At 40.7% G+C, this 26,956-nt stretch overlaps 1 protein-coding gene across 1 annotated transcript in view; it reads left to right on the plus strand.

The window, feature by feature from the left end:
• The window catches only part of Alpha-man-ia (alpha-Mannosidase class I a), a 463,063-nt gene that overhangs the window by 287,479 nt on the left and 148,628 nt on the right, over positions 1-26,956 (plus strand). The gene's annotated exons all lie outside the window — the stretch shown is intronic.

Consider the following 26,956-nt stretch of genomic DNA (forward strand, 5'->3'; position numbering starts at 1 on the left):
TTTTTCTCTGTGCCCAGCTGTCGGGGAGGCGTCGAAGATCGATCGTTGAACTTTGACACGGTTCGCCGGGGGGCCGTCCAATTTACGTTCGGCCGCGAAAGCAGTCGGCGGTCAAACTTCGAATTTACATTCAAGCAAATTGGAGTGCGGTATTTGGCGAGGAATGTTCGAGGCATACTGATAGTAAGGCCCCCCTGTTTTCAAGTGGCGAACGGTTATCGAACCCCGACGACGTTATTGATATGCTAACCAACCCGAAGCTGCGACATAATTCGTTCTTGTTCCACGCTGTTGTTGCGATCCAGGTGCTCCCTGCATATTCAAATCAGGACGAAGATAGGGGCGTGCAAGTGAATCAGCCCAACGTGCTGGCGAACCTTTGGTAAATGATTTAACTCTGAACTACTCGTGCAGCTTACTTTCTCCTAATTAACTTTATTCCTGACAATTTGAGTGATAATACTGACGAGTTGATTACGGATTAGTGATTTAGAGTTAAATTTCTGTGTTTTTCTTATCTTTTGGGATAGAGTTTGATTTAATAACAGATCGAGACGAGTCTCGTTTTTGTGACTGGACTTCGATAATGTGTGTTTGTTCGCTGCATAGATTTCGCGTGGCAGATAGCAGTCCTGTCCGTGGGAATTCAGTTAACATCACGTTCTGTCTATAAACTAGTGTATTTAACTGTTATTGACGACAGAAAGGCACCACACGTTGAATGTCAAAATATCCATGCAATACTATTTTTTCTCTGTTTTATACCTGTAGAACATAGACTCTAAATTTTTTGGCTAGATAAATTTATTATATGTCCTATTTACCATAAAAGTTTCATATAACACTCCCTTGGGTCACTCTGACAGGGGTTGCAACACACAAAGGCTCTAAAGCTGAGCTTTCCAAACTTTTCTGGGCCAAGACCCACTTTCGAAAATAATTTTTCGCGACCCATTCTCAATACATATTTTAAAAGGAGGGGGGCTGAATAAGAATGATGGTTCCACTACTTATGTTAATCTCCCAAAACTTCTAAAACTATCAGGACTTTTAAGAGCCCTAATTTTCGACACATGTTCGAAGTGATTTGAATGCTTTGACAGCTTCTTTCTCGTTCACCTGTTCGTGGATTTACCTGAAATTTATCCTGCATGGTACAGCATACATTATGGTACGTGTTTCAAGGCAAGGAAAGCTCAAAAGACATCAACTTCACTTGAAGCTCGTTCACATTGGTTTCAGATTTCCTAATCTGAACGTGCCTAGACAAAATAGAGACTTGAAGGGATGTTTCAAGTCCCTCAAAACACCACATTCCCATTGCTCAAATTGCCAAATCACTCGTATTCAAACCACCTGAATTCAAGTAACTTGTCTCATCCGAACAAGGCTATACATATTCAAAACGTTTCATTTGCCATCACCAGAGGCCTTCCCAGAATCACCCAGGAACCTTCTCACCCCACCTAAAAGCGACCTTTCTCCCCCCAGTCGCCCCCAGCAAGTCGCCCTCGAAGCCATAGTATCATAAACCCTCGAGCATCAGCCACCCTGGGAGCCGTAAATTACACCCTACTGTCAACACCTGAAAATCCCCGCGACTGAAGGGGCCCATCTCGCAGAGCTCAGTCGCGGCGAGCAGCCAGAGACGAAATGCGCGCGGCGGCGGAGCGCCAAGCCGAGTGATCGCCTCGTGGATCCTCGGCTGGCATCGGCCCGCCACGAGCTCGCGCCGAGTCGTTCGACTGGAGCCGTGTGTGCGGCCGCAGTCACTCGTGGAATTCTGAGCAGTGTCAGTGCTCCGGCGGACGCGATCGCGCGCGCGGGTGTCGTTTGGTAGCGTCGGTTTCCTGCTTGCCTGAGGACGAAGAAGGTTCGAAAGTGAGTAGAAGCATCAGCCATCGATCTCTGGCGTGCTGGGTACCGATCAGGGAACGAGGTGTGTATTCCAAGAGGCAAGGATTCCAGAATCGAAGCGATCCCTCGCCGTGACACGCGTCCACCGATCCCCGAATCTATCCGTCCGATCACGAATTCACGATCGAAGCTCGCGGGAGGTTCGGTTGCCTGTGCAGTGCGGTTTCCAGTGCGTGTTGTTTCGTCCTTAGAGGGGGAGGAAACTAGGCACCGTCTAGCAGGATTTTATTACCGAGTTTCGTGTCTTTGTTCGTCGTCTCTGGTGACCTTGGCGACTCCTACGGGACTGGAAAGTCTGAAGCTAGTTCCCTCCATGCTCGTAGTTACAAACCTCGTCGCGTGGAAGGTTAGACAGGCTTTGGGTACTCTCTGTGCACGTGTGCGAAGTTTTGTGTAACGAGGATATTTAGTAGCACTGCAAAGAAGGTGGAAATCGTAGAAAAATTTTTAAGTGGATTAAGTTACTTCGGTGGCGCTGACATAACGACGTGGACTGATTTATGAACAGTCGAGGGAGGCTCCAGTGGCGAGGAAGACGCGAGGGTTTGTGGAAATCGTGGAGATATTTGAGGGAAGCTCTTTGTTTGGAGAGTGTGTGTGCAGTGAGAAGGTTCGTTGGTCGTTCGGTGTCTCCTCGAGTGAGAACGCGTCGTGGATGATAATTAGCTGTGGTTGAAGCGTCGGTGACATCCAGATTGAAGAGTCCAGGGGAGCTCAAGAATCGCTGGAAGAGGAAAATTCTAAGAAAAAGTGGCTCGAGTATGTATATTTTGTGTTATTAAATATTCTCGCGTTCTGTATTATATATTGGGCATGTCGTTAATGAGTTCGACTCCGCGAGCATTCTTATTTCGCGATGGAAGAATGCTATGTTAGGTGCCACTGCAATGATTGCGCGCGAAATGTTTAAATGCAGCGTTCGAATTTGGCGCGTACTCTAAATGTGTACTGTGTTGTTAATGAAACAGCAGAGAATCGATCTTTCCATTAGGTTGTGTATTATTTCTGTGGATCTAATGGTTGGATGTGAATTATGATTCACTAAAAATATAGTCGAAGGTCCGATGATGGACAATATGGGCTTTTTGTGTAGGTAAAATTGGAATTTTTGAGATTATGCTAAGTATTTCCCTGGTTGAGACTTTGGGAAGTTGTAGTTCCTGAGACAATTTCTCTTTTAATACCATGTATAGTTGTTGAAGTTAATGTTAGTGAAGATTGAAAGGTATTCTATGTTATACTGCTGTGTTCCTTTTTTGAAGAAAATTTGTATTTTATCTATATCTTGAATGTTCGATAACAGGTGGCAAAAATTTTAAGGAATGATTCTACATGTCAGCATAAAACGAAAGTCGAGAATGATAAAATTGAGTTTGAGGCCTTATTTCAGAGTTATTAATTGTTGAGGAAACTAGTAAGATGTGTCTGACTAGGGACTTATTCTACTGACCGCGCTGAGAATACGCCTACAGTAGAATAAGTCTCTAGTCAGACACAGTTCAGAATGGAGTGAATTGAACCGACAAGATTCTGCACACATCAATCAATTGTTTAAAACATATTTCATATCAATTGCTTAAAATCGTGTCAGTTTATCATGTATAGTTACTAAAATCAGAAGCTTGTGAATTTTAAACGTAGCTTGAATTTTCTCCAATTTTTTAGTAAATTCCAAGCAAAATAATGTAAAGGTATCATCGTGTTTTCCTAAATAGATCTTGCTACCAAATTCAGTCTTTTTCTCACATAAATAAGCATCAGTTTCAGTCTCACATACTCTGTAAAATATGGATCCAAAAGGTAGCATTTATATTCCTTGTGAAATATTCCTTGGCGAAAACTGTTTTCTTTTAAGCTGACTGTAAGGCTTCTTGAGACGCTTTACTGTGTCCCAAGTAAACATTCCTATTTCTTGGCATTAGCTGAGTGAGCGAACTAACCAAGGCCAGTTCACGCTCATCTCTCTGAGCAATGAACACAGCGCCATCGTTACTTTTCTTTACAATTTCAACATAGAACTACCTAAGACCTCCACTGCACTATACAATAAACATTACGAATTGTTAAAATCCACCTTGAACAGAAAAGTACCTACCACTCCATCACACACAAAAACGACAGTATCAATATTGCTCCATTCCATTCGAGCTTCTACATCATTCTTTCACTTCCCATATCTCAAGCAGATAACTACGAGCGTAGAACTGCCACTTGATAACTCATTGCAAAATCCAAAGAATCTCGTTCTTTCTCTGCTTCTTAAAATTCCAATTGAAATGAATCCATGGAACGCGAGTCGTTCTCGATAGACAGCGAGGGATCGAGAAACAGTTTCGAAAGTCGACCTTCGTGAGCGTGATGTCAAAGCTACGGAATCCCTTGGTCGTGAAACCTTCTCGATGAGGTATCCGCTGAACGCAGAGGGAGGGTACCGGTCTCTGATGTCGACGAACTCGAAGAAGGTTGACCAAGGCCGTTTAGATCTATTTATAGCGAACCAGTAACGAGGTAGACATTTGCTGGCAATCGTATTTTCGTAGATCCTCAAAGAAACGCTCGCGAGGGAGACCCGATCGCCTCGGGAGTCCTGCATTATTTTAGCAACTAGGCTCTGGCGGGAGCGCCTCGGAGGATCGCGGGTGATTGGTTTATCGGGACAACTGTTTCTTATCTGTCGAGCAACCGTTAGCCTGTCGTAACAATTCGGAGAATGCTCATATCGGTGAGTGTAGGAAGCAGTAAACTTGATATTATGAAACGTTTCGTCGGTGGTCGTGAGTCGTGATAGAGAAGTAACTTATACTCGAATTATACACGAATTATGAAATTTAATAGTAATATAAACTGGTGATTATCCCTTGACTTTATGTTATTAGTTAATTTAGTATCGATGATCTCTGGCATTGTGTTTCCAAAATTAGCCCTCAAGTTATTGGTAATTACTAGTAATTAATTTTCAAAATTATTGGTAGTAGGTTTGCTTTTAGGGAGTCCTCGGTGAAATCCCAAACTTCAAAGGTTCTACATACACAGATCCATTCGATAAAATTCCAAAAGAATGGTTCACAAGAGTTACATTGTGTCGTCTCTTTATTCTACTGTGTTTCATATTTTCGACACGTGGAACAAGACAATTCCTGCTCGTCCAGCACAAACGCTATCAGGTTGTGCTCGCGTGAAACCGGAAGCAGGAGTGGCGTGTCGGGTCAGAGGCACATTTTCTACGTTTCCAGAGTGCTTTATGGTTTTATAAACGTCGTATTGCGTGATACTCGTGACGCCCGCTATCGTCTCCCACACAATTATCGTCGATTGTTAGAATCGGAGCAAAAGCAGGGCCACGGGCCACTTTCACGAGGAAATGTTGCACTGATAACGCGTTCATTTCGTGTCTCGCGGAATCACGGAATTCATCAGATTTCTAAGTAACGTATCCCTAAACTGAATGGAGCTTACAGCTTTTGTAGTGTCCTGTTCAACTCTGAAAATTGTTCTCCAGCAAATTTAGAAAATAAGACCTATCAAGCTTTCCCCTCTGGTCTTTAAATAATTTTATCAATAACACAAGATTCTCCCTAAAAATATTAACATTTCACAACACATGATACTTGAATAATTTCTCAAAAATGAATACCCCATGATCGACTGTGCAATTTTTTCTCAGTTGGTTACATGGTAACCATTTACTGAACCGTCTCTCAGTGATGTTTCTCATCCACGGTCCGTGTCTGCTCGCTATGGTTTCCGTGTCGCAGGATATCGCCTTCCTCTCCGATATTTGACACTTTTAACAAACCTTTGGATTCCATCCACGGGGCAACACCGCGGTACGGAGTAATTCGAGAACCAAACCGGTTCGTTCTTATGAAATTTCTTGATGCCGTAAGCCCTTAGCATTCCTGAGTGAAACGTGTAACGCTGCTTTTCATTGAATTTCTTCGGTCGGGACGGGTCTCGGGTAAACTGGCTGCGTGCTTGCGCAGAAACAAACACGCTTTACGTGGAAACGATTAAGAATTCCGTGGGAGGAGGACCGACTTCGGTTTCGATGCTTGAGACCCCTTGCCTCGAGATTTTTCTTAGCGCACGGTGGGGCTAACGACGTTGCGTCTGCTCCAATTTCGGAATATTAGAAAATTCTTTATGGCCGCAATATTTATGCGAAATGTGCAGGAAGGTTTTAAGCAAATGTGGTGCCTTGGTTAATTTAGTCTTCAGTTTTATAGGAATCGCGTTTTCCTTTATATTATCGCAAACTGTTAGTTTTTTAAAGTAAAAGTACGCGTTTGTTGTCAGTGAGAAATTGCAATATGTAAAATTATGATGCAGGGAGGTTAATTATTATTTCATGGAAAATAGTGGGACTGCTTTTCCTTTAATTTTTGAAGTCTATTAATGGTACACTATTTTGGTCTCCTTGACTGTCAATGTTGCCAGAAATTTTATTTCACGTTGCATAGTGGTCTCAACTTTGAGCAATTTAAAGTACCTTCAGTACTGCAATAGCTTCGTCTAAAAGTCATTATAAATCCTCACTAATAGCTAGATCATCCATCGATGACATAGCAAAGTGTTCAAAATCTCCAACAAGTCGCAATGGTTCCATGAACAAATTCTCTATCCTCGTAGATTTTAAAGACAGTACGATATACCTTGTACAATCCTCTCAGAGACAGCTCACCAATTATTGCATTAAAACCATCAGCAAAAAGCAAAAGACTCTATCAACCTACGAAACATGCAGACCCCTATTTTCCTCACGCAGAATCCGCCCGCAGCTTCATAAATTCATCCTCCAGTATCTCCACGATGAAGTCACGCTCGCGTAGAACAAAAATACAGGCACGTGGCGAATATGAAAGTCAAATAGGCCTGGTGGTAGGGCTCGTCGAGTCGTTTCGGTCGAAGCAGGCGGGGTTTAGGAAACGAGTAAAAAGTGAGGGGGAGGAGAAAGAAAAAAAGAAGCAAAACGGGAAATCAGAGGGTCGTAAATTCCCTGGCACCTGAGCTTACAGAGGGGGGAGAAAAAATAGGGTAGTGGATATCGCATTACGCGATGACCCCAGTCTCAGCTCTCGAGGACCATCGCGGGTATTCTGTGCACGTGCAAATTCAGGAACAAGATAGCCTGTGCTCTAGATGGTGGACGAAGGGGGATGATACGAGAGTGCTCTAAATTATGCAACGAGCCTTAAAAAGTGTATACATTGAAAAAGTTCCAGGCGCGGTGAGCCAGTACCAAAATTTAAATTGCACCCTCGCGCGCAACTTTATGCCCCTGCCTCTTCTGTTTCTTTCGAACCTCGCTCTTATCCCCGTTTCTACCCTTTCCAACCCCTTGTTTTTGTCGCCAGCTCTCAGGACTTCGCCTCTGCCCCCAGCAAGGCCACTTTTCCTGCCCTTTCTTGCGTCACGGTTCCCCTCTCGTGCCTCTCCCTCCTGTTTGCCCGACAATCTCTGTTTTCGATGCTTTTGTTCCCTCGTCTCCTTTTGCTCCGTTTCCGCGCGAATTGCGGTACCCAGGATTCAATTATAATTACCTATCCTAATTCGATCGAGAAGAGAAGGCCTATCGGAGCTAAAAGGGTTCTTTCTTACGTTGAGCGTTCGACGTTAATTGTTTTTGGCAGGTTTCTGCCTCCCTTTTGGAAATTAGTCTGAAAGCTTTTGGGGTTGAATATTGAGAAAGTTGGAAGAAATATTTATTTTAAGAATTTCTGGATTTTCATGCTTTTCTGAGACTTGATAGATGTGAAATAGTGGTGGCATAGATAGTTAATTTCTATTGAATTTTCTTTCTTTTTTTATCAAATTAATTTTGATTCGTGTAAGCTAAGAAAATATCAAACAATAAACCAATATCTAATGTTATTTCATTCCTGAAATATTCCTCACTCTAATAAGTTCTAACAGTCACATTATTTCCATCTACAATAGTCGTCACTAAGAACCAATATCTAAAAAAAGATACTGAAGAGAAACTTGGACAAATGGACTCTATAGGTCTAAAAAAATATTAAATATTCAGTTGAAGAGAATACTGAATAGAAATTTGGACAAATTGGGCTCTGTAGATCACAATCGAGCCAGGAAGTCAAAGGTTCCGATAGGCACAGCGATAACTCTAGCAGGATTTGTTCCACCGCATACCTTACAACGTTCTCTGGTGGCATTCCCCGAGTTATCTACAGAAATCGATAGCTTTGAACTTTCTTTCGCTGACATTTCATACTAATTACGGGAACGCAAACGCCGTGCAATGCCGAAAGTGAAAGGTGCTTCGATTGTGCCCGATTTGCTGCAGAATCTGGAACGCGAGAGGTTTGGCTCTTGAAATAACTTCTCGCCCATCTTCGATCTCTTTTACATTTCGACGATTGTACTACTCAGTCTTTTATATTTAATTCATTAACGAATGACCCTTTTATAAGCCTCGATGCTTTCATCTCAGGCTAAATGCAGCTCTGCTTGAGCACCAATTCTTCTCCAAAAATAGTACCTTCAATCCTCAGTCCAATCATTTTGTGCATTCACTTGTGTTTTCCTTAAATACTTTGATCTAATTAAAAAACATACTCAATTCAGGTACAAAATTTTTTACTAAGTAACGTGTTAGAATTTTTCTCGTCCAACTCGGTGATTTTTTTTCTGATATCAATGATTTCCTCTTTTGTCATGGATCATCACTAGCCAGTGCATTATGTAGAGAGTCCAGTCTAGAAGCTGCGATCAAAGGAGAGACATGGTTCCCTCGATTGTCGATGCAAGGAACGCCAGAAAATAAAATGTCTCGGGTATGGTAAATATTTGCCTCGTCCCGAATGTTACGACGATTCGTCAGACTGGTTCTTCTAGGCCTCGAAGCGGGAGAAAATGTCAGATGGTTATGCCCAGGAGTTCCTAATGTTATCTTCTGAACGGACTCTCGCGCACGCTACTGCCGCAATCAGCATACTAATCGCGCGATATTAGAGGTAGTAAAAGCGTGCAAGATATTCTTGAAGGGAGATACAAACATCCTGTCGGGAGGATTTTATTGGCTACTTTCAGCGATAAACGTGGTATCGACGTAAATCTGTTCGAGCGTTCGACGCAGCCTCCTCTTTTTGGCGACGATAACGATCCATTTAGAAAAACTGTTATGCCTCGAGAAGAAATTAATTCCACGAGAAGTTTCAATAAGAATCAGGCTCCATCGAGAACTGTCTTTAATTTGCATAGAGAAATCAGTTTTCGACTTTCTTGTTCCTGGGGACAAACGTCACAGTCTGACATGTGGTATTAGGGATACCTATGTCTGAATTAGAGAAATATTTTCCAAATCGCAGCAGTTTGCGTGAAATAGGGCAAAAGGAAATGAAATGAATCAATTCGTATGAAATTCAATCAAATTCAATCAAATTGAATTTCATTTGTGTCAGTTATCGATATTCACGCCACTGATACAGCGTGTAACCATTATCTACAGTGATATTATGGAAACGTGGTGCTAGCAAACCTCAAGTTCAGAGTTGAAAGGTCAAATGCTGCGACGATTAAGTCTATCGGGTTTTCAGACATCCTCCATCATATTATATCCTAGTGGACTTGTTTGCTCGAACTTTGGACGCAAAGTTTACCGAGACGTTAAGCGCCTCGGATCAGAAAGACGAGATCGGGCGTTTCACTTTCAACGCTTTTCTATAGCTTCAGTGCTTAGGGTCGATTCGTCCCACTTGTTCCATCCTCGTCTGCACCACCAGACGATTCAAGCATGCATTTGTCACTTGGCTGTGTAATCTGTGTACACCTTGCGTTAACCAAGCGAGCTATTTGTGTGCTGGAGCCGTGAGTTGCGTACCTGATAAGGTTTTCTCTGTTTGGAGTAGGCGTTCCGAGATAAACTGGAGAAAGTGATTTTTCAAGTGACTTTCCTGAGACTCCAGTTTTTTCCAGTTTTGTACAAACTGTGAAGTATGTGTAGGAGTTTAATAGACAAGTTTAATAGCGAATGGATTTATTTATTAGGTATAACATGTTGAATGCAGACTCAAAGTGTTTCTTCTTTTAAATGTTCGACAAATGAGGAAGGAAGTTATAGAAATAAAAATCGCTAGAACTGTAATTTTTATGAGCACACAGAGAAAATGGTTTTTCAGTAATTCTAGAATATACTCGAGTAAGTATTACCCCAGCTTTTCAATTTTACTTTTCGCCTGAAGGCATAAAATTCTCTAGTTGAATTGCAGATAATATATCTCGTACATCTAAATCTTTATTATTCAACATTGACTTGGCACAGCTGAATTAAAAATTTAGATGAATCAGAGACTCAAACTCCAATTAAATTTCCCATTTATTCTTTCATTCCAATGCCAAATGCTCGCAGTAATAATTAATAGAATTGCTCTTAAAAATACTGTTCGACAATGCGTAGATTTTTAATATACTACATGTCTAACACTACTGTATATATTTTTATATTCTTTTAGTTCGTTTGAATCCCACATTCCAAATTTGTTCACGAAAACTGCGTTTCCAATAGATATCACAGGACCTGCGTCAGAGCTTGTTAACGTCAGGAATAGCAGTTCGAAAATAATTCTATTAAATGTTAACTTCACACGGGTGTCAATACTCTCGATGCTTACCGCGATATAACATACGACGTATGGATTACCGTATTAAGCACGCTAAAGTGGGTCGATGTCGCGTATGCAACAGAATATTTAAGTTATATCTGGCATTTAACAGGAAGGCACTCGAGTGCGTCAAATAATACGCGAATTACACGCGATGATACGTATAATCGCAATATGGAAGAAACAAGGAACTCCAAACGCGAATTCGCATCACAACGATCCCTGCATTACACTTTGAACATTAATCCTCTGAGACATCCTCTTCCACTCTAAGAATTACACAGAGCAGCTTCGCGAAATGTTGGGAATCTCGAAATCTTCCGAGGAAATGATTCACGAGACATCTCTGAACTCCAATTTGTATTGCAGCAGTTCCTGTCTATATGTGACTCGTATCTGGTGATTCAAAACTTCGCTGAAGGAACTATTTACGAAGGAGTTGCGATTTTGAATACTTGTTTGTGGGATTATTTTAGGGTACTATATTTCCAAGACATGATTAATATGGTAGAGCTGTAGAAACCCTGAAATATTCTTGCAACTATGATTATAAAAACTCCAGCTGCAATTTTATTTTCTCGAGGTGCATTCGTCGAGGTGCACTCCAACGAAGAAGTATACAATGCACTTCAGAGCATGCATAGTATACCTAAAACAGAAAAATCTGAATACGAAATAAAATAATTTATTACACCAATCATTTAACAAAACAATTCACCCAAAAATTACTTCCAATCAGCAAAATCGAGGGACTAATACCCAAGAAACAACTTATCAAATTTTACGACTCTTTTATAAGAACACATTTTAGAGCCAGAAGCGAGACTCCCAAGTAGTAAAACCCACCATCAAAAACGTAATATGCGTAATATGTTAAATATTTCATTAAAGAAAAAACTTCCTAGCCATGTTTCCCCTCGCGAGAAAAAGATGAACAAAGTTCATCCCTCGTGTCCCTCAATTTATTCAAGAATAATCGTCTTCAGATAAAATCCAGCCTCGGCGGGGACAGCTGAGCCAGAGCAACCCTCGTGTCAGGTACCAGGCCCGATCGAAATCGCGCGAACGTTAAACCGGCAGAGAGATACGGGCGTGTGACTCGCGAAAGTCTGCTCGACGCCGAAACCGAGGTCACGTGCAGACGTTTGTTATCGTGGTCGATTTCTCCGCGAGCGAGCGTTACCTAATGCAACGCTGACACGCCGCGGTGCCCAGCAGATTGATATCCGGTGCATCGTTGCACGGACGACTAGCGTGACGTGTAAGACGTGAATGATTCGCCGAGAGGAGAATTGCCATTCATGCCGAGGGACGAGCTGCGCCTGTACTATCGCGAAGATACTAACGTGGCTCGTAAATAGATAGCCTCCTTGACCATACAGCGCGAAGACTTCGTGTGCTCATCGCGAACGCCCACGTTTCGGTGTTCACTGCCAGCGTCCTGTTTACGCAACCAATTGTTTTCTGTGGCTGCTCATTTTGCGTAAAGTGTAGTCTTCATTGCAGATCCCAAGTTTATGTTCACTGTTTCTGGGGGAAGATTTAATAATTTGGGATTGTGTATTTTACTTGGCTGAGGTTTCTAGGGGGTGAGGCAGCGTTATTTTGGAGGTTTATGTTTCTGTTTCGTGATAGGAATTTATTCAGGGTTGTTTAGTGCTGAGTTTCTGTGGACCATTAGCGTACAGTGGTTCTAAGGTTCGTTTGTGTGTTTGGGCTAGGGACATTAACCCTTAGTTGGTAGTTAGTTGGAGGTACTCTGTTTACTGTATTCTGGTGGTATTATTACGATTCTAATATGGAAACTGGTGTACGGAAAATTGATATCTTTTTGGTTTATCCATTTTGATGAGTTAGTTAAATTCTATAGTCTCATACCTAAAAGTTCATTAATGATGATCCTCATTTTTAGCTTTCAAATTTAGTTTTTGCCTAACTTCCTTAATTTTAATCTTGAGAATTCGAACACTGAACAATCCTTCACGAACAAACTTGTGACTCACTGTGTCTGATAAGAGTTGTGAGCAGGTCCTTTAAGACTGTTCAAAATTCAAATAGCTAGGTTGAACAGTTGTTATTTCCTCAGTTATCTACCATCATTACAATCCGCTTCGTCAGACATCAAACAGCTCACCGATACGAGTGTCTATCTTTAGAAATTATCAACTCTATATTTGAACTCTGTTTCCTGAATCATTCCTCGCAATATATTTCTCCGCAGTTAAACACCACCTTATTAGCCGAAATAGATCACGTCGCTCGATCTTCTTCCATCAAAATCGCAGACCAGCCTTCTGATACCTATCCCTATCTCAACATCTACCTCGTCTGCCACCGTAACTCCGAGAAAACCTGTAACCAAACTAATCGAACTACTTCCCAACTCGTTCTTTGACGCAACTCCCAAACGAAAGTTGTTGCGTTGCGAACACTAATCAAATTCGTCGTCTGCGAGGTCCCAGTTGCCCTAACCAACAGTTTCGTCGCGCGCTTGTCGAGCTATCGTCGGAAATCGACATTCGGAAATAACCAACGCCCCTATCTTTCGAACTTTTCCAATCATACCTTCGGCAGAACTTGCTCTGGGCAAGAAAGACGAGGGGGGACCGAAACGGGCGTAATGAAAGTTCGGCGAGGAACTTTCTCCAGGCTGATTCTGGGGTGGTCCGTTTGCGCGTCTTCTCTCTAAGGTCCTGTTGACCCTGGAACAATACCGAGAACCGTTTGATTTATTTCCACAGGTCTGATTAACAGCCCGCGGAGATATATTTCGCAATTAGGAGCAGCCTTGAGACTTCAGACACTTTTGCTAGGCAGCTCACGTTACGTGTACAGTATTGTCTTGACATGAGCTCGCGACTTGGAGCCAATTAGAAGCTTACCAAATGTACGAAATTTGATTTTCAGATCAATTTTCGCACCAGCGACTTGGGGTTCAAGTTTTTGGGGCAAGGATTGGGTGAAGTGAAAGAATAGCACCAAGGAAATTTATCGAGACAACACTGCAGATTGCTCAAGAAAGAATGATGGCAACTTTGACTCGAGATAACTCCGCAAAGAATCATCGTGGGATCATGATTTTTCTTTTAAATTAACGCCTGAAATCTTTACTTTAAGATACTGCGTCTCGATTGTAGCGATAGCGAAATGTCGTGATAGAGTGAAAGATACGTTTGATTTGCCAAGAACTTTTCGCTAAGGCTTTCCATTTTGAAAGGTCTGTCACGCTCCAATTTTTCAGTTCACAACTCCAATTTCTGTAAATATTGGCACCTTTATGTCGAAACTTTCCATTGTTCAACCGAGCGCCAATATTGTCCTTGGGTCGAACCGCTTCAACTGCATTTTCCCAGGGCATGTGGGGTCGTAGTAGACCAAAATCGAATAAAGTGTTTCGCTGTCCCGAGTTGGGAAACTAGGGCACGAGCTCCTCTCAGGGCTCGACCTTACACACCTCCATGAAGAACGTATCGATTGTCGCGAGTGCGCTTTCTTCGTCTTCTACTTAATTCAAAGGCACAAAGGAATTTGCTCTAACCCTGGCACCTTTACATAAATTGTGCATCTCATGGTCCCAGATGAGCTTTCTGTAATTGTGCGCTTTGAGAAGAGCAAATTGTAAGAGAGATATGGGTATTCATGAAACGAGGAAACTGAATTCTTTATACCTCTTCCCATGATTCAGTAGTATATTTACATACATACAATAATTTGAAACACTGCAATACGCACTTAGGATTCTCAAGTACTTGTCCCAAATATTGCTTGCATTTTGCAGAAATATTTAAATATTCTTTGACATCCCAAACTCTGCTATTCCTTTTGGTTTTAATTGTATGTTGTTGATACAACAAATGCATGTAGAGTGTCTTCCCTGCTTTGAACCTTCTCTTTGATACCTACATCATACCTTCACCTCATGTCAGTCAGCCTTTACAAAGTTTCAAAATTGAAAGAAAAGTTCGTTCATACGTTTTTCGCGAAAACTGAAGTCGCAAACTTCGTTGGCTCTAAATTAGTATTATGTGCTCTGAGGGCAAATGATATAAATATATCCAGATATAAATTCCCTTTCCCGTTTAATTATGTTCTCGGCGCTCCGTTTCAGGTACTTTAATATGGTTATCATCGAGAGATATCCCCCGATGTCTCAAGCCATAACAATTAATTATAGACTGGAAGCGGGCATCACTGTAAAGCTATTAAAACGCGAACCTGATTTACTGACTGCCGTAAACGTTTCGGGTTCTAACGAAGGCACCATCCACGCTATAAAAACGCAAACTCAATTTACTTGTATTCATTTTTTCGTTAATCTTAAAACTCCCTGGAACTCGACACTTTTCTCCATTTTCAGGCTCTCGGCTTCTTTCGGGCGTCATTTCATCCGCTTCTTCCCCCTCGATTTCTTCATCCAGTTTTACTTATTCCTCCGCTGTATTCATTTTAAATCATGCCGTTTCTCTCTCCCCCTCGACTCCTCCGCGACGCTGAAATTACGATTCATGAAAGCGAGCGAAACCTCTGTTGCATTTCTAATTAAGCGCGATCTTCGACACGCCATTTAAATTTTCCATGCCAATGGAGATCAAGGGAGCAGGAACAACGGGGTCTCGTATCGAGACGGAGGCGTTATCAGACGCTGTTCAGGCCGCTGATTTACTTGGAAGAGTTTAAACGTGCTGACAGTGGAAGCGAGCAGAGCTCCTGAACTCGTTCTATTGTTTATACGCGAACTGGCCTTTGACCTATCGTATCCAAGTTCCTCAAGTGGGCCACGTGCCCGCTGTTATCGGGAAAAGTCTCTGGCAGCGACTCTGCGATCCCCATCACTCGATCGCTGGACACCAGCAGACAGAGTTCTTGTTCAATGGGAAAGATTACATTGCCAAGTGTTGTCAAGGGGGTATTGCTGATTAAATTGTGAAAATATTCATTCAGCCTTTTGTGTCGAAAGTTATTTGTGAATCTTTTTTTATAATATTTGCTTCATTGGTTACATTTTGTCTTTGGATATTTGATGCTAGTTGTATCAGTCTATTACTGCTCGTTCACTCGCTCACTCACAGGGAAAATCGTTTTCTACTTAGCTTCCCATTGGAGCTGTCTGGTTTTTAATGGTTTGTGAAATGTAAATATACGGAATTATTGAATCTAGATTTAGATAATCTGAATAAAACAGGATGAAATATAGTTTTGGTTTATTAACTGTTTTACTGTCTTATTCAGTTCAGTTTCCTGTGAGTAGGATGTGAAATAATGAGAAATCCTTTTAGAACGTTTCGAAGAGTATAAGTCGGATTTAACGACAGTGAGGTAGAGAATTAAGTTTATTCATAGACGTAAACATTGGTATAATTGTCAGCAAGCTGACATTTAGTATATTACAATAGAGTATATTAAATCGCATAAACTGGCGGAAGAGGAATAAAGGTTTCTGCTCCGAAACCAGATTTTGGTAGAAATATTTAATATCGCTCTGAAGATATAGTGAGGCTAAAATTAATTAGAAAATAGGCAAAAATTATTTCTCATTTTACTTGAGTGTTTCACAAGATTTCAGTCCCAGACAGTTTGAATATTGTAATTTCCACTTTGGTCTCAATTCAAATACGAAATATGCAACAAATAATAGTATTTGCTTTATTAAAAAATATACCTTTCTGCAGATTGAAATGATAGTTACTGATGGTTCGTGAAAATTGGCTGATAATTCTTAATTATTTCCTATTTTAAATTTGAGTATTTGCTCATCATGATTCGTATCAAGAAATAATTTTATTATTGGTTCATCTTTGGGTGTTAATTTTATTGCTTCCTCAGCTAACAGCGACACAAGCTAGGTTATAATGTTATGCAGCACAGATTCACGGTTAATAAGCAGATTTTTATTGCCTTTGTTCCGTTATTATATTACGCTCTGATATTTCTTCCTTATGCTGCTGCCTCTAACACGTCTGTAATTAATTATGATTTATTAAATGGCCGTCGTAAAAGGAATAGACGACGCGTGCCTTCTTTCTTGAAATTATTATAACGCACGATATAAAAACAGTGTCGGGCATCTAATGGGGATTCGTTAAAAGAGGATCTTCTCAGAGCCAAGATTACAATCGAACAAGTAATTGATTCATGATCTTCATCGTTGTTTGTTAATTTCATTTTATATGATGTATTGCCTTGTGTAATTTAATAGCCAGTAATAATACTTTTGAAATTTTGAAAATTTTGAGTATTTGAATGTTTGAAAATTTTCAAAATTAAACTCCCCTATAGTAGATTGCAAAACGGATAAAACAGATTCTTTTTCGTGAGAACATTCGATTGAAACAGTTCAGTTTCTATCTTACTTTCTCACGACGAACTCTTTACGCTTCGATTAATTCGAAACTTCGAGCTAGCAAAGAAATGTGAAAGTACGCGAGGAATTTAATTACCCAACTTGAGAAATTGTATATTGCTCGATTGTTTACCGATAACCAAACGAATTTCTTCACGTTTCAATTTCTTCACTGAAATTCTGAATTAAATTCTCTGACGAAGGGTTCTTTTAATAACTTTTTCTCTATAAGGGTATATTAATTTAGAGAAGGAATTATCATCAAGCCTTTCACGAAGAAAATTCTTTAACACAATCCATTCCAAATATTTACAGAAATTTATCAATTTAGATCTTTCACTAGAAGTCTCACGATCTATTTTCCAAATCAAGTCTTCCGAAAAAGTTTAGAAATTTTTCAGCAATTACAACCTTGGCAATAAAAAAACGTCTCCAATAATAATTGATCGTTCATTCTTCACATTTTACTGCATCTGCTGCACTCTTTCGTTTACTTTACTCCTCGACGAAGGACGTCTCGAATCAGAGGCTCTAGCTTGCCAGTTGCAAATTAAGACGATCCTTGTTGATTAGCTGAATATTTGAGCATCGCGTTTGACAAGAACGCCGACGGCTAGAGTCGTCAGTTCGCGAGTCCTTTTGACGGTGTTTGCACTCTGTGACGCTCTGTGACTTTCTTCAAGTCGCTTTGAACGCATCCCCTTGACTACTTGGCTGAGCTTAGGGTTTGCTGAATCTTGTTTGCGCCTAGAAATCGCTCGGAGTGGAGCAGAATTTGATCGAGGTGATTTCGAAGTAAATTTATCACGTGTTTTCGACAAGACGTGAAAATGTCAAAGTGTGAGGACTTCTATTCTCTAGTCGCGTTTTCGAGTCTATATTTGAGGACTCTGTTTGCTCAGCACTTTGCCTTGTGTAAATTTTAGTAAGAATGGAAATAGTTCTATTTGATAATAGTTCAGTCGAAATAGAATAAGGTATTGATTATTTGGAAGCAGAAACTGGTACATATGCTTCAAGTATTGATCAATTTAGTGCAGAGCAATATTCTTATCCCAAAAAATATTCTTCTGCTTCGAATGACAATAACTTCTAAATAAGTTGATTATAAGCTGCAATTTACTAATTTCTATCAGTAGATCTCCAGCTTTTTCTAAGCAAATTACTTGATTCGCTTCATGGAACCTTCGCTAAAACGAAAACGCTGCACCCCTGTCTCAGAGCTCGATTAGAAGCGAGCCTGGTGCTTGTTAGAGCGTGACGAAGGGTTTCTGCAGCTTCGAGTTACGCGAGAGCACCAGTCGAGCCTTGTCGGACGTTGCCCGAAATTCATGCGTGTGTCTCGAGCGCCATGGCAATTAGAGACACAGGGGCGTATGGTAATGATTCATTCCGCTAGCGCGACGTGCGCGAATTTTTCTCCTGTGAACTGTGCTCTGCTCTATTCTTTGTCACGCAGATGGAAAATAATTTGGCGGCACGGGGTGCGTGAAATTGAAAAAATTTGCATTCTTTGTCCGACACCCTGTTCACCAGTACCCAGTTAGCGCTGGTAAGTGAAAAGAATAAAGACTTCGTTTTCGGCCTGGGTCTTAATCCAAGAACTCTTTGACCCCTTTTGGACTGTTGGAGCTGGATTAGAATTTCAAGGCTCCAAGGCACTTCGATCGGGACTTTGAACGAAGGAATTGAGATTCCTGCTCTCTTTTTCAGTGGCAGTGGAGGTCCTGGGAAATTGAGTATTACCACTGTTTTTGGATTTTTTTGTTTTACCTTGAGGATCTGTCGAGCTGCTCGTTGGGGAAGTGGAACTCGGTCTAAATTTTGTACTGGGTTCTTCATTCATAGGATCTGTTCACATCTAAGGTATACGGTTTAGAAATATCGAGAAGAATAATTATTAGCCTAAATAAAACAATGTAGCTATTTAATGCGTTTCCAACAATATTAAAGTGTCCAAATACTTATACCCAAGAATGCACTTGACTCAAGAAACAATTGCATGCAACACCTGATTATCAAAAGCTTCCTCCATCTCGCTACTATTATTCTTCTCCTAATTACTCCTAAAAATCATCCCCGTCTCTTCAGCTTCCAAAACCACAGCGTGGAACGTTCGTCATCTCCAATCCCTAGAGAGCTCGTTAGAAATTAGATCGACAGGGTTTCACAAAAGGTTTTCCTGCGTCCAGAAAGAAGGCAGGAAAGAGGAGGGATCCAGCTACGTCAGTCGAAAGGGAGTAATAGAAAATCGTGGGACGAGGACAAAAGATTGGGGGAGGAGAGATCGGGCAGGCTTGTCACGTGAGGAGTGACAGGTAAAAATTCGTCTCCCAAAGCGGACGTGCTTCGAAACCTGTTCCCTTTACTACTTCCTGCGAAAACACCACTGGCTAGTAGAATGCTAATTAAGGGGTGGAGGTTGTTTCTTGCGTGTAAAGATGTAGAAAACAGCGAGGGTAGCGACCCCTCTTGGTGCATGTATATTCATAGGTTCCTTGTCCCTCTCAATGTTACGCACCCCTTTCGCTGCCACCTGCGAGTTTCTCCTACGCTAAGCATCTCTGACCTCGTATAATTACCCACGTGCTTGGATATTGTTTCATAACTCTTTTCTTACTGCTCACGTCAGGTTTCATTATTTCTTGCTATGTATTCTTTGAGAATTTACGGCGTAACCTTAATTACTGATTGCTAGTTGTAGTTATTAGTCTCGGGATATTAGCCATCAGCTGATATAATAGGATCATATTTCTACCAACTCAGATTTTAATGATTAAAAGTGTCTATGAATAATTGATTGATTATGATTTGAAATTATGCATTCTGTGACCTCGACATCAGTTGCATTTTTAAGAAAGTGTAGTTTATTTCTTTTGTAAAATAGAGTTTGTAATTTGAACAGAGGTAGGATGAATTAAAGGATCTTTTCTTTTTAAAAAGTGGACATACAGTAAATTGCGAGTCTGTAATGAAAACTTGAGATACCAAGCTTCAATCATCAGTTCCTCAAAAATTAGCATACATGATTCTAATTTTCTAAAACAGAATTTTCTTTGTACTCTGATAGGTCATTCTTTAAGACATGAGAAAGAACCTTGACAGATTTCAAAACTAGGCACCTGCTTCTAAAAATTCTGCGAATGAAATTGTAGAAATGCTCTTTCAGGAAAGTGTCACAGACTATGAGTACAATAAACACGAGTAGAATTTGAAGAATTTCTTATTCAGTGAATGGAAACTGACCGCAGTGTACTAAAGAATTCGGCGAGCATTCCCCAAGCCAAGAACGTCTCTTCAATTACGATTGTTAGGTCGACGTTTTCACAGAACTCAAAGTGTTCGACAGATCCCAAGATTCCACGATCAGTGTTCGATGATGTCCTCCGATGGGAGGAAACTGCGCGAACAAAGGTTCTGAGGAGACGTTCTCGCAGACGTTTGCCCTCTTGAGACCCAGGTATTCTATGTCAGGCGTCCGTGGAATGTTCACCATTGCCTGAATACCGTTGTTTCTCAACTCCTGATTCTCCTCGTTCGTTTCATGTGACCAGCTCCAATGGCCAAAATTCGTCCCTCTCTGTGGCAACATTTCTAATCTCGCAATCGATTGTGGTCTTGTATTAAAAAGAACTTTCCAATTCTCACCGCGCTTCAAAGACTGTGCACTTTTTTACCTCACATTCAAGCAGGGGAACAAGACTTTTATGATTTACAGTGGCTGCAGGAATGTTTGAGAATCCACATATTTCAGAGCTCACCGAAAATTCCAAATTTTATGGATGTAGCAATGTTTGTCATCGAGACTGCTGTATGGTTATATCCACATAGTTTTAATTATGAGAGAAAGCAGGAGCCAATGCTTCATTCATGTTTCCTCATTAATTAGTATGTCAGCTTCTCCTTTCATTTGCTCCGCGCGGTCAAAGGACAACAGCATTAGCGCTGATAACCAAGGAAACACTGCATTAGTCTTATTAGTCTGGTCGAAAAAGTGTTATGCCTCTAGTGAATTAATTACCCAGGCTGCTAATGAATTAATGGACCAGGCAGCATGGGTTTCCATTCGAGATTTGGGACATTGTCCATGATAATGGATCTGTTTTTGAGATAGATGAACAGGGGGAATAGCGACTTTGAATGCATCGTATAATTATTGTTCATGTGTGTCGGCTCCTTTCACCTTGCTAGATTTTAGTTTGATGGTAATTTAATCAAGAAGGTTAACATAGTAAAATTAGGGTTACTTCGAAAGTTAGTACTACAGAGTTAATCATAGTAGTTTATCAGTATTACCTCAAGTTAAACATCTACAAAATATTTCTGTTAACTCTTTGAACTCCTACGTTGAGTCATACTCGATACTTTTAGATTGACTTAAAAAAATGGGAAGTTATTAAAAAGAAGATTTTTACAATATTTGGAGTACAAAGGTTTAAAAATAAGAGGAAGTTCTTTGACAAAAAATTGGGAGTGTAAAGAATTAAAATGATAATAAGACCCTGGAAAAGGGGTTGAAAAAAAATGAAAAATGCAAATGGCTAGTACTTCTACAATGTTCACTTCAACTTCATTTTACCCAAACCGAATTTTCAGATCAGTCACAGCTCCGCTTTCTAAACATACATCACAACTTACACAATCAAACGAGAACTCCGCAATTAGTCTCAATGGAGGCTTCTTTTACCCTCTTTACATAACCATAAAAAATTCCACCCACCAAATGGCCGCGCACGGATCACTGAATCATTCGCTATCGATTTTACCATGGACAATTACGAGTCACAGAGGACGTTCCAACTTCCTGAGGGGATTTCCACCCGATCAGGGAAGAGGAACAGACCGGAACTGGATCTTGCTCGTCGGGATCTCTGATAAAATCTCGACGATATCACGTATCCGGTTTTTGCATGATTTACCGAGATTTATCTCCACTGCATGATTTATCGAGAATCGACAGTCTCGTCTTCTCCAATTTTGTCTCCTCGCGGACGAAATTGACGGGCTCATTACTGTTTTACGTTCCGTGAATTCCTTGAATATCAACCTGGGTGTGCCTCGTCTGCGTGAGAACCGGAAGCCCCTTTGGTGAGCCATTGCTATTCACCGAGCCGAGGAACACTCGTTTCCTACTCTTGGTCGGTCTCGCGCGAGATTCGCTTCGAAGTTCCCAGCCATTTCCATGGATCGACAGGCCGCGTCAATTTGTCACTTGGCGAGATCGAAAAATGTCCTGGTCGTGCCTTATCGGGCGACGAGCTTGTTCGTCGGCATGGCTGCCAGTCCTGGGAGGGAGATAGAAATTTTTCAATTGATTTCCCTCTCATTCGCGGAGTTTTTCAAAGCGTTGTCAGTGTCACTAGTTTCGCGATGTTCGTTTACATTTTTCTCTTTTATCTTTTTTTCGCTCGACAATTTTAGTTTTGCGGCCGCTGTGGCGAGAGGCCGATGAACTTTATCCTTTCGTGGCCACTGTAGCGTTGCAGGAATTTATATTGTTAGTGCAAGCTGGATTCATAGCCTGTGACTACTTTTAGAGGGGCTATTAGATTTTGATGTATGATGATTGTGTGTAGTGCTTTGGTCTTATATCCTCATCTCGTTACAGGAATTTGAAGTAAGGAGAAGTATCGAACATTTAAAAAGTTATTGAGCTTGAATAGTTTGGCTATTTGAAATATTTAAAATTTGAAAATTTGAGAAATTGTAGAATGTAAATACGTGGAATATTTGAAGCATTAAAAATCTAGGAAGTTGCAACATTTAAGCATTTGAAGATTTAAAAATTTGAAGATCTTAATGTTTGAAGATTTAAGAATTTGAAACTAACCATATTTGAAGATTTAAAAATTTGAGGATTTGAAAATTGAGGATCTCAATATTTGAAGATTTAAAATTTTAATAATTTAAAAATTTGAAGATTTAAAATTTTAAACATTTGAAAATTTGAAGATTTGAAATTTTAAACATTTAAAAATTTGAAGATTTAAATATTTGCAATTTTCAATGGTTGAAGATCTACAGTTTGAAACTAAATATTTCAAAATCTGGAAATGTTTGTCAGTTCCTCGTATTGATACAACAAAACAAACTTCCCTATAAAAATGTTATCATGTAATATTCCATAGAAAAGCCAGTGTTTAAACCAGAGTCATAAGTGTGGAAGATCCAATACAGTTTCTCTCAAACACCACCACAGCAGTGACGGTGTTAACAGAATTAACAAAGGTTGGCAAATCACTCGAAGAAGCATCCCCGTTATTCTTTCATAATCCAGTTCCGCTTTTTCGGTCGAGGTAGAAACATCGTGGTGAATCCACTACGAATTGGCGAATCATATCGTGCTTGTAATTAATGCCCTGAATTAATTACAACCGCGTAACTGGGTTACCGAACACCGATTCCCTGTTACACGCACGAGTATCGAAGGATGCAGCTTCGTTGCAGGTATTCTCTCATTGGATGGAACGAGGCTGATTATGCAGCGTAGAACGTCTAGCTGCGTTACACTGGAATGAGTTTCGATTTCCAGGTAACCCTGTATAGTATGCGAGAAATGCACGCGAATAACGGACGATTAATATTGAGCTGATGCCCTGGATTAAATTGTTCTACGTAGCTCGTAATCTTATTGACAAATTTATGCTTGGATCGTATGGAATTCGATACATTTACATACGCGGAATATTTAATAATGAGAAGCTGCTGTTGGATTTTTTGCGTAATTAAAATGTGGAGCAATACAGCGTGCTGTGGGTTCCAATAACCAGCTGATGTATGAGGTTTATCGTTTTTGTATTAAAATTCTTTTTCTTGATCGTGAATTAAGCTTTAATCGTAGTATACGTTGGATAAATCTGTGTATTTAATTGTGTTATAATTTCGTATAATTGATTGGAGAATATATTGAAAGCAGTTTATATTTAATTATTTGAGCGTTGAAATAAGTGCTTGAATTGTCAGGCAAAGAATAATTCGTTTCAGTTATACATTATGAGACACGAAATGGAGCATCTGTGATATTTGATATTAGCAGTTGGACATAATTGATAGATTTACATTTAAATATTCGCAACAGGACAGATTTAATCTACAAATATTCACTACTAAAAATACAGTTGAAAGTGACGAAATTAACACCTAGTGTGAGGAATCAATCATAAAATCAAACGTCGAAGTCTTTTGCATTTAATATTCGCGCTCAATATGTGATCAATTAATTCGTCGCAAAATATCTGTCACTAAAAATGAACGATGAGATCTAAATTCAAAATTCTCGTTTCAATAATTCTGAAGTCTCAATTGGTAGATGCACTTAAATAGAAATTTATTCGGTTGGAAATATTTGTACTAACAATTGCATAGTATTTTGAACAAACACTTCTCATTTACACATCCTTAAAATTATTCATAACTGAAGTCCTGCATGTTGAAAGAAAATCATTAATTACAGTTTATAATTGCTCGAGCAATTATAATTCACTGGATACGCATGCCCTGTCGATCATTAATCACTAAACGCCGAGTCGAGATAACAGAACGCAAAGAAACTGTGCTCGTACATTCCGACATCCAACTTCCGCCGCTGGAATGAATCATTTAAATACTCGCGCGCCGCAACTTCGTAATGATATCTAATTTAATGTCGCAACACGCGACACTGAACGATCACTGCCATCAGTTACATGTAGCAAACTTCTCGATGCGCGAGTTGACCTCTCGCGAAACACGGAAATGGCCACCTTGGAATTTCTGCACGCACTTCCGACTAATCCATATCACGCAACTGGTATGGAAAAATTCAGTCTCGATTGATTATTAATCACCATTCCCCTATGATACTCGTCAAGCTGAAATTATTTGCTAAATAATTTGCTACTTCATATATTTGGTGTTAATGTTAAATGATCTAAGGTGATTTATGAAACTCCATGCTACTAAAATAGTTTTGATACAAATTGATATCTTCTCAGTTGCTGACAGAATTTTGTGGTATACGAAACGGTGTAAAATATATTTTGTTTGTAATTAAATTAGAAAAATAGAAGGAAGCATTTTTCTCATGTATGAATTTAAAGTAATTACGCATGAAATATTCTTTCGTGAAACTTAATTTATATCGACCAAATCACTTAGCTGCGCAGACGGTCCACTGATGAAGGAGATTGCGACTGAATTTGTTATAAAGTAACCTTGCGCGGTTCTTTTAATTAAGGAAGCTTGACTTCCTGAAGGCTCGCACAACCTTTCGCGAAATACTCGCCGATTTATTAATACCGCTGGTAGGAGAAATTCGAGGAATAATCAGGTGGTTTCTTTCGAGGAAAGGTTAAAAAAAACCGTGGAAAATGTAGGTGACGCGAAATTAATTAAAACGATACTGCCTTAGGAATAGAAATAAATGAAATAAGTCTAGACAGTATTTGTTTGGAAAGCAACGACATGGCTCTTTCAATTAAGAAAACTCGTCCACTTCAGGATTCTTCTGAGTTTTTCACGGCGACTCTCACCCTTATTCATCGACGTAGATTAAAAAGAAAAGGGGTTAAACCAGGATTCTTGTGAAAATATTTAATATAAAGTGAAATGTGGAGTAGTTCGTTCAGAGATAACTATAGAACAGATAAAACGACCATTATTTTATTAAATAAATATGTCGAAGTTTATCTTAGCATGAAGGAACTCCATACAATCTTTTACAGAATAAATGAGATACCATTATTATATTTATTTTACTGTGCTGGACATGGAACTTATTTTTCTGGTATTCATGTGTCTGACTCAGGACTTATTCCACTGATTTTACTATTGTAACTTAAGACATATTCCACTCAGTGATCAGAAACTGGGTCCATGGCGGTACTTATAATGCGATCTACTGTTCCAATATTTCTGTACAGGGGTGTACACTTAAAAACCAATAAAATAATATTTAATCGAACCGTGAGTGTATCGATAATGTGATTCTACCCTGAAACTCCCTCACAAAAATCTTCCCCAAGAATACTCCTCAAATATATACTCTCCCAATCCTCGACCAACAACAAATCTCCACCAAATGTCCTCCAATAATAACCCCCAAGAAATTTCCCTCAACAATAATACTCCACAGGGTCCAATATCCCCCACCTGCCCCATTAAAATAACCAATTTCCCCCGTTTCACCCTCCTCGAAAAACCTCGAAGCATAGCAGCCCTGAAGTAGCCTCAAATCGAAGCCGCCGCCCAGACAGCACTCGAGCAGACCACCCTCGCGCCGACCAAATTCAATCAGCAACATTTAACGCACGCGAGGCTCTGTCAGCCCGATCCTCCCGCAGTCAGGGTCGATCCACAGGAACTGGCCGAGCAGGGCGAGGGGAGGGAGAAGATCAGCTGGATCGAGGGTACTCTGGTTGGCAGGTTGCGAGGAAGGGGGAACGCTGGAGTGGCCGTCGCGAGCGCAGCAAAATGTCGTGTTCCAGACGATGGTGGAAGTGCAATTGAACTGGTTGCGCCACAAAGACCCTGGTTCCCTCGCCGCCCTCCCCCTGGAAGCCCGTTTCCATCGCTTACTCTCGCCGTTATTTGCTCTTTCGATTCATTTCCAATGTCTACCCAATTTCCACGGGGCATTGGGCCGATTCGAGGCAGCGAGAGAAAGCGGTCGAAATGGCTGCTTTGTTTGTCAGGGTGAAAGCCATCGAGCAGTCGGGCCGCGGGGGAAGGCTCGGGAATGAAAGGTGTGGAAAGACAGGGTAGATGAAGCGCAGAGGGAAAGGCGGAACCCGCGTATACGCTTCGCGTATTCACCCGCACGAGACTCCAATAAATACTCATTTGTCCGAGGGATATTCGATTCTCGGCGAATACGTCGAGCTCAGCCAGGGAGGATACCAGGCTGCCCATTCTCGCGATCCATCCTCGCGATCCATTCCACCGATCGCCGATAATGAATGCGGGCTTTGTTCATTCAGCCGCGCTGGAGAGTCTAGTTCCCGTTACCTTTCGTTTTTCGCTCCCTTTCTAGAACAGACGCGCGGGAGGAGATACCCTCGGCGAAATTGCCACCTGCGCTGACGCGGGGATTCCGCGGTGT

The sequence above is a fragment of the Calliopsis andreniformis genome, chromosome 8 (genome assembly GCF_051401765.1).
Source record: "Calliopsis andreniformis isolate RMS-2024a chromosome 8, iyCalAndr_principal, whole genome shotgun sequence".
NCBI classification, from domain to species: domain Eukaryota; kingdom Metazoa; phylum Arthropoda; class Insecta; order Hymenoptera; family Andrenidae; genus Calliopsis; species Calliopsis andreniformis.